This window comes from Eulemur rufifrons, chromosome 7 (assembly GCF_041146395.1).
Source record: "Eulemur rufifrons isolate Redbay chromosome 7, OSU_ERuf_1, whole genome shotgun sequence".
NCBI classification, from domain to species: domain Eukaryota; kingdom Metazoa; phylum Chordata; class Mammalia; order Primates; family Lemuridae; genus Eulemur; species Eulemur rufifrons.
In genome coordinates, this window is record NC_090989.1 from 133,034,483 (window position 1) to 133,042,664 (window position 8,182).

General features: G+C 32.6%; 1 pseudogene; it reads right to left on the reverse strand.

The window, feature by feature from the left end:
- Positions 1-6,268: 6,268 nt before the first annotated feature.
- On the reverse strand, positions 6,269-6,724 carry LOC138386725 (ubiquitin-conjugating enzyme E2 W-like; annotated as a pseudogene).
- Positions 6,725-8,182: the final 1,458 nt, after the last annotated feature.

Here is an 8,182-nt window from a genome sequence, read left to right on the forward strand (position 1 = left end):
CAGAGGTGATGGTATATCGCTTCTGAGATTAGGTAATGAAGTACTGTAGCCTCCATCTTGGGTGCTCTTTTGCTTGCTTGCCTTTCTGGGGGAAGCTCACTGCCATGATGTGAGAAACCCTGTGGAAAGGCTCGTGAGGAAAGGAACTGCAGACTCTGGTTCTGTCTACAATGATATGAGTGAGCTTAGAGGTGGATTCTCCAGCCCAAGCGGAGCTTTGGGATGACTATAGACCAGGCCAACAGCTTTTCTGCATCCTCCTGAGAGATCCTGAGTCAGCACCACCCCGCTAAGGTGTTCTCTTGCATTCTGATCCTCAGAAGCCGTGTGTGATAATAGATGTTTGTTATTTTAAGCTACTACTTTTTGGAGCAATTTATTAGGTAGCAATGGGTACCTAAAGTGCTGAATAAATATGTGATGACTAAATGAATGAAAGGTCCAGGAAGTAATGTGATTCATATAATAATACTCCATTACAAATAATTTATTTCAACTTCTGGGACATTATCTGCTTGTAAAAGAATAATACGGATCTGGAACAAGAAAAAGGACTTGTCATTCTTCTAGTATTTTAAACTTTTCATTTATGATGATATTGTTGTATCATAGGTAGGTTGATAACAAGATTTGCAGAAGAAATGAGTTTTCTTTCTCCTTTTTTCACTAGTGTTTTCTGCGTTGAACAAGTTCTTGTCAGTGTCAGGGGGTGAGCATTTGTTTAGCGAATGCTGTAGGTTGGGTTCCCTAGGAAGCAGACTTGAGATACATATTAGCATGCAAGAAAATTATTGGTGAACTCTCTTGAGATCAACACCTTTGGGAGAAAAAGGGAAGAGAGAGAAGGGAAGGGAAGGAAGAAGGATTGAGCAGAGAGAAAAATTGGGCTGTAATGTAGTTTCAAGGCCAAAGCCAACTAAACTACAGGATCTGGAGCTGGGATGGCTCTTCCTAGTTGTTAGGAGCTGGGGTAAGGGAGATTGGCCATTATGTCCCCATGCTGATCAGAGGTTGGCACACCGGCTGCCCATGAAGGAGTTATGTCCTTGGACAAGGTGTGTCTCTTTAGCAAAGCTAATTCAGGAAAAGGGCTGATGGCTGAGAGTGATCATCCGCCAGCCCCCCCAGCAGGTAGGGGAATCTTGGCACTATGTTGACCACATCATAAATAATATATATTTTTCAAACAGATAGCTTTATTTTTCTTGGAATAATTTCTTAACTCTTTAATGTATTCAAGGTGATTAGGTAGACTGAATTTTTATTCTGGAATCATTTTGCTTATAATATTGTGTTATTATTCCAAATTAGTCAAAAGCAAATAAATTTAAAAGAGACTATTTTCTGAAGTATACATTTTATAGTCTATACCTGTGGTCCCCAAGTCTCAGGCCATGGCCTGGTACCTGTCTGTGGCCTGTTAGGGACCGGGCTGCCCCTCACCACTGGAGCTCCACCTTCCTCTGCCTCCTTTCCTGGGGAAAAATTGTTTTCCATGAAACTTATGAACCAGGCACAGCAGGACTGTGAGAGGGAGGCTATCAAGTGAGGGAAGCTTCATCTGTGTTTACAGCTCCTGCCTGTCGCTTGCATCACCGCCTGAGGTCTGCCTTCCCCCACCCCTCTATCTGTGGAAAAATTGTCTTCCATGAAACTGGTCCCTGGTGCCAAAAAGGTTGGGGACCTCTGGTCTATACTTTTGAAATAACATAAACAATTTGTAAAATAGTACTGTCTCCAACTGAAGTTTTAGTGATGGGCTAGCATCACCTTCACTTTCCCACTGAATATTTGATAACAATTTCAAATTTATGTTTGGTAAATGTGTTTCAAATTAATATTTCATTCAATATACTCCAATAATTCACCGAAGCCCAAAATTCATTGTATGGTTGTTGGAAGCTATAAAAAAATTGAGTGGTGCCGATATTTTTGCTTTATTGCCAAGTTATCAAGTTTAAAAAATATGCAGAAAGGGAATGAAGAATTCCCTATAAGTTAAGTTTTTTAGCATCTTTTGTAACAAGCGGTTACATTTTCTGCACACATCTGTGATATTGTTGCATCCCTGGACCCACAAAATATTTTTATCTATGTTTGGTTATGGAAATTATCTGCTAGTGTGTGTGTGTGTGTGTGTGTGTGTGTGTGTGTAGTAATGTCACTGAAAAAAATTACCCCAAATGTTCATTAAAATAAATAGTTATATTTTTGAGAAACCACAAATCTATTAATAATTGTTATCTCTTTTACATTATTTAGGTCAGGAATTGGGAACGATTTAGAAATATTTATAATTTCCTGCTTTACTTTAAAAGATTTCATTCACTTAATATTATATTTTATATTTACTTGGTTTTGTATTTTATGTACTCAACTATTGTAGTATTTTGATTTCCTTGTTTGTATTCTGGATTAGTCTTCTGACAAATTAATCAACATTTTTATAGTTTCTGCCAACTGAAGAAAATTAACATTATCATGCTCCTATAATTTTATGGATAATCCTTTAATAGAAATTGAGTGTGAGAAAACAAGAGTCAGTCCATCTTAAAATTTATATGTAATCTTAAGGGACCCTAAATAGCCAACACAGTCTTGAGAAAGAACAAAGTTGGGAGTCACACATTTCCTGATTTTGAAACTTACTATAAAGCTACAGTAATCAAAGCATGTAGTACTGGTATAGAGACCAACATAGACCAATGGAATTGAGTAGAAAGCCCAGAAGTAAGCCCTCACATATATGGCCAAATGATTTTTGACAAGGATGCCAAGACCATTCAATGGGAAAAGAACAGTCTTTTCAATAAATGGTGCTGGGAAAACTGAGTATCTTCATGGAAAAGAATGATATTGTGCCCTTACCTTATACCGTGTAAAAAATTAACTCAAAATGGATCAAAGACCTAAACATAGACTAGAACCATAACAATCTTAGAAGAAAACATAAAAGAAAAGCTTCATGTCATTAAATTTGGCAATGATTTCTTGGCTATGACACAAAAGCATAGGCCACAAAGGAAAAATAAATAACTGTTTTTATTTTTTTCTGAAGCTATGATCCATGTAATAAATAACTGTTTTTGAAATCTCCAAAGACTTTACCATATAGAATTCTTAAAAGTAGATTTATTTATACCATTTGGAAGAATTTGTGCTTAATAAATTTCTGAAAACCTCTTACCTATTCAGTCTTTTGGGAAATTAAATTTTCACACTTGAGGTTGAAAATATTCAATGAGAGAGGCCTTTGTTCATATTTAAATTATATTGCTATGTAGCTCTATCAGCAGAAAAAATATTGATTTTAATGGAGTCTTTAAAATTCATCTATTATGATTGAGATGGAGTTAAAAATAATTCATACTCTATTTTATGTAACTGTAAGTTATCACATCTAAAAATAGAAATTATTAGAAATTTCCTAATAGAAATTATTAGCTCTAGAATTTTTTTTCTTTCCAAATTTTTCCCAAAATTTATTTAATAATATAGTACTATTTAAAATTTTCCTCTTACAACCTCATCATTTTCTATTTTCTCATCCTGATATTCTATACAAAATTTTCTATTTTGCATCAGAAAAAATATTTTATCTTACATTTATAACATTTTAGTCTGATTAACTTTAACAGCGATTCATTTTTATAGTAATGGAATTTCCATTAAAACACAATTACTAGAATATAATTAATATAATTATGTTTATATAATATTTATTTATAGATCATTAAAGGTAAATGAATTCCGTTGTTACACAATGTTTAATGACATAATTAAAGTACTTGTAGATTTTATTTTGGTACTGAGCAACTCCATTCAGGTGTGTGTGTGTGTGTGCGTGCGTATATATATATGTATATAAATGGCTGAGAATATAAATAGCAATCTGAAATGTCAAGTTTAGCCAATGTGTTAGTAGTAACATTGAGGAACAGCAGCTCCTAATTTAGCAGCACAGGTTACTTGAGATGTTTTCAGATCAACAAGGTGTTTTAATTATTAAACTTGTTCATACTTTGTAGGTTTTCACGAGTAATAAATTTTACCTATATTAAAGCACTTTATTTTCACCAGCCAGAAGGCTCACAATACATACTTATTTGGCTAGAAGAAGAGCACTTACTGCCATCTATCAGATAGCTTTAAAAATTATGATACAAAATTATAAATTGTAATAAAAACTTTGCAAAATAATAAGGATTTTTATGGTATAAATAGCACCCAGTTAGAAATGGCTCCTGTGTGCCTTTTATCTAGTTCTAACTAGATAAAAATCTTGTCTTCATTTGGAATTAATTCATACATCACACTACAGTATTTTTATATATGTATGTATATCATATGCATATATAATTAAGTTGTTTTATATACTAAGAAAAATAATAAATTATTCATATATATTCTTAAAATCTCCTATTTTCCTTCAAGCAATATGTTAACATTCACAGTAAGTAAATACAGTAAAATCTTAATATATTGCTCTAAACAGGGTGACCCTCAGGGAGTATTTCTGCATTGACTGAAGGTCTTGATAGATAAGTTTCATAATTATATTTTTAAAATTTTTATACTTTAAATATTTTATTATTTTTAAAAAGTATAATTTCTACCTATAAAGTGTGTATATATATGCATGTATTTGTATATGTGGTTTAAATATTAATGCTAAAGTAAATGTGAAAAAAATCCAGCTTAAAAAATGTCAGGATAGTTATAAAGCTTTGATTCACTATATAGAAGTTATGTGAAAATAGCATTGTATGTATAGAGGAATCAGTGTGCTGATTTTAAAGAGAAAGATATGCAAAAGGAAATAGTAAAACAATAAATTAAAAAATATTTTTAAGTTAAAACCATCACCTTAATAGCAGACAATTCTAAGAATTTCTTTATTTATTTCTTACATTGTAAAACTTCCACAAACAACAATCTGATAATCACCAGATAATTATATCATGAGTACTGGGCACATTGGAGATAATACACAAATATTTATTAAATATTATTATATATTTATTAACTATGATCTAAATGGAAGATACCCTAATACCTCTTGCCTTTCTTCTCTTCCCAATACCCACTCTTGTAATTTTGGGACAAAGCTATAATTTACTCCTCTCCACATCCCTGGTCTTTCCTGCCATCAGCTGCCTATAGAACTTCTGAAAGATTGTGGAATTTTAAAACTCCACACAATATCCCATCCCATTTTTTTATCCATTCCTTAATGATTGTCTTCAACTTCTTGCTACCAAAAATGACAGTGAGATCATCATTCTTTTAGATTTCCTTGATTATAAATGTTCTATCTATTGCCCATTTTGTAGCTGAGGGTCCCTATCTTTTTCTTACTGATTTACAGGAGTTCTTTGTACATTCAGTTATTGATGCCTTGATGGCCTTTCAACCTGTCAACTGGCTGTTACCTTTGTTCATAATGTACTTAATTAAAACAACAGAAATTGTAAATTTTGAATAATTAATTTGTCCTTTTTTTACCCCCATGATTCGTATTTTTAGGGTTTTATTAATATTATTCATGCCTTTACTTCAAGATTGAGGAACTATATATACAACAAATGAATTGATTTTCAACATAGGAATAAGGTATTGTATCTCTCTGCCAATGTTACTTGAAAACCTTCCATGTCAAAACAATTTGACGGCCGATGTAAACAATTACATAAATTTGCGATGATCTTTCATTACAGTCCTTTAAAGACACATGTTAGTTCATGCTGTTAACCTTAGGATCACAGTGCATAGAATCCAAATATAAACAGTTGGGGTGACTTTCCTCACTTTATTTATGATCCCACTATAACCTATAAATTCATTTCATAGCCCCTACCATGCATTAATCATTGGGTGGCAGGAGTTAAGGAAAACTTTTCCTGTTACAACATCCATTGCCGGCAATGAATGTCTCAAAACCGCCAAGGAAGTCATTGTTATTGCACAATATGTGAGGACCTGGAAATTTTTCAAAAGCCTAAAAAAAAATTAAAAATGCAATTATGTTTGACATTTCCTGACACCGGCATTAATACTGTATGACTAATAAAAGCATGTCATTTGCCTGGACTGAACCAGTGATCAACATGTGTCCAGAATGCACACGAGTAAAAATGCAGTAAAAGGAAGTAGTCTTCATTGCATATGGGTCACTTCTAGTTAAAGGTTAAAATTCAAAGGCTGAATGGTCAAAGTGCTCATTTTCTCAGTAGGACTATCTTCTGCTAAGAGGATGATAACAGTGGCATCAACAGGTATCATCATGATGCCACCATTTTGTTTTCTCTGGATTCTTGTTACATGTTTGCACATAAAAAGAATTATCTGGTGGTCATCTCTTTTCTTTGTAGCTGGAAAGCATACTAATAATGCTAAAACAAACTGACTGGACTGAGAGTGTTGGGGATCCCTCTTCTGTTAGAATGGATAAACAGATGTGACCATTGCTATAAACGTGAGGATGAACAGGAATATTTTTACCAGTAAACATGACCTGAGGAGAATCAAAAGGATATCAATTACTAAACTTAAATAGAAGTTGAAATTTTCCCCCATCATATAAGGTACCTGGTGCTCCTTCCATGTCTATAATCCACTGTGTAATTACATTTTGAACACTCTTTTCATTTAAAGTCATCCTAGGAGGTGGGTCATTTTGCAAAACCAACAGTTCTTTTTGTAGTCATTTCTGCATTGACACCATGTTTGGTGAGGCCAGAGGCACCTGAACTTCCTGAGGAAGTTGAATTTTTAGCTGGTGATTTTTAATCTCTCTTGTTTCCTGGTCAATGTATTTAAAGCTATAAATCCCTGTGTGGTGTTTTAGCTATGTCAAATACATTTGGATGTAGAATGTTTCATTGCCATTTAATTTTAAGCATTTCATTATTTCTTTTTTAGTCCAAGAACTTCTTAGCAATATGTTATTTAGTCTCTACACCTACAGAAATTTTAAAAATCTGGCTTTTCATTATTAATTTCTAATTTTATTGCATTACAACAAGGGAATATGGTGAATATTACAGTGAATCTGTGGAATTTATTGAAGTTACCCTTGTGGCCTAATCTTCAGTCAGTTTTTGTACATCTCTCTCATATGCTCAAAAAGAATGTGTATTTTGTTTGCTTCAGCGTTCCATATATATCTAATACCTTAAATTTATTAATCAAATTGTTTGGATTTTTAAAAATTTATTTGCTGACTTTTTGTCTGTTTGATCTCTAAGTTTCTGAGAATGGGTGTTTAAAAATCCTCAACTACAATTATTAATGAACTTATTTCTAACTAAAATTCTGTAAGTATTCTGAGGCTGTATTGTTGGAGAGAATAAATTTACAGTGGCCAAAATTCTTGTTCTATTATGTTTTTTATCAGTACATAATGTTTTTCTCTATCCTTTATACTGTCTTTGGCCTTGAATTAAAATTTGCCAGATATTAAGATTTCTATTCTAGTTTTACCTTGGTTAATATTTTAAATACTTTTTTCATTCTTTTATTTTAGTTTTTCCTACCTTTTATTTTAAATTTGTCTTTTGCAAACAATATATTGTTAGATCTTAAGTTTTTAAAGTCCCCTGGTTGACTTGCTTTGCTTTGCCTTCAGTGTCTTCGAATAGCCGCATTGTTTTTACTTTGTTTTTTTTTTTAATTTTACACAAGTTTTTACAGATGTTTGCAGCAGAAGGGTTGATCTGATATTAGCTGCTCTATCATATCCAGCAACAAGTGAAATGCATTTTTAGATTAAAATAAATCCTCATCTTATTTGTTTCAACTAAATGAGATTAGAGCCATTTGCAGGAAATAGGATACTCTCAAATAAGGGTCTTAGTAGCAGTTAATGCATTAATTAATTCAGAATTTTAAAATGTAAGTGAATATAATTCACCAATCATTCTTATCTTCTATGTGATTTTTAATCTCAGAATCTTCTTTACTTAGTACAAATATCAAATACTTTTTCTAAAAATTTATATTTTGAATGCAACATTAAAATCTCTTGCATTCTCTAACTGACTCACTGTCCACAAGGCATTACACACATGGTCTAGGATAAATGATCATCCTAGACACAAAACCTCTAAATTAGAGGCTTCTAAGTACACAAATATCAAAAAGCCCTGCCCCCTGACATATTCTCAATTTATAAATCTACTAA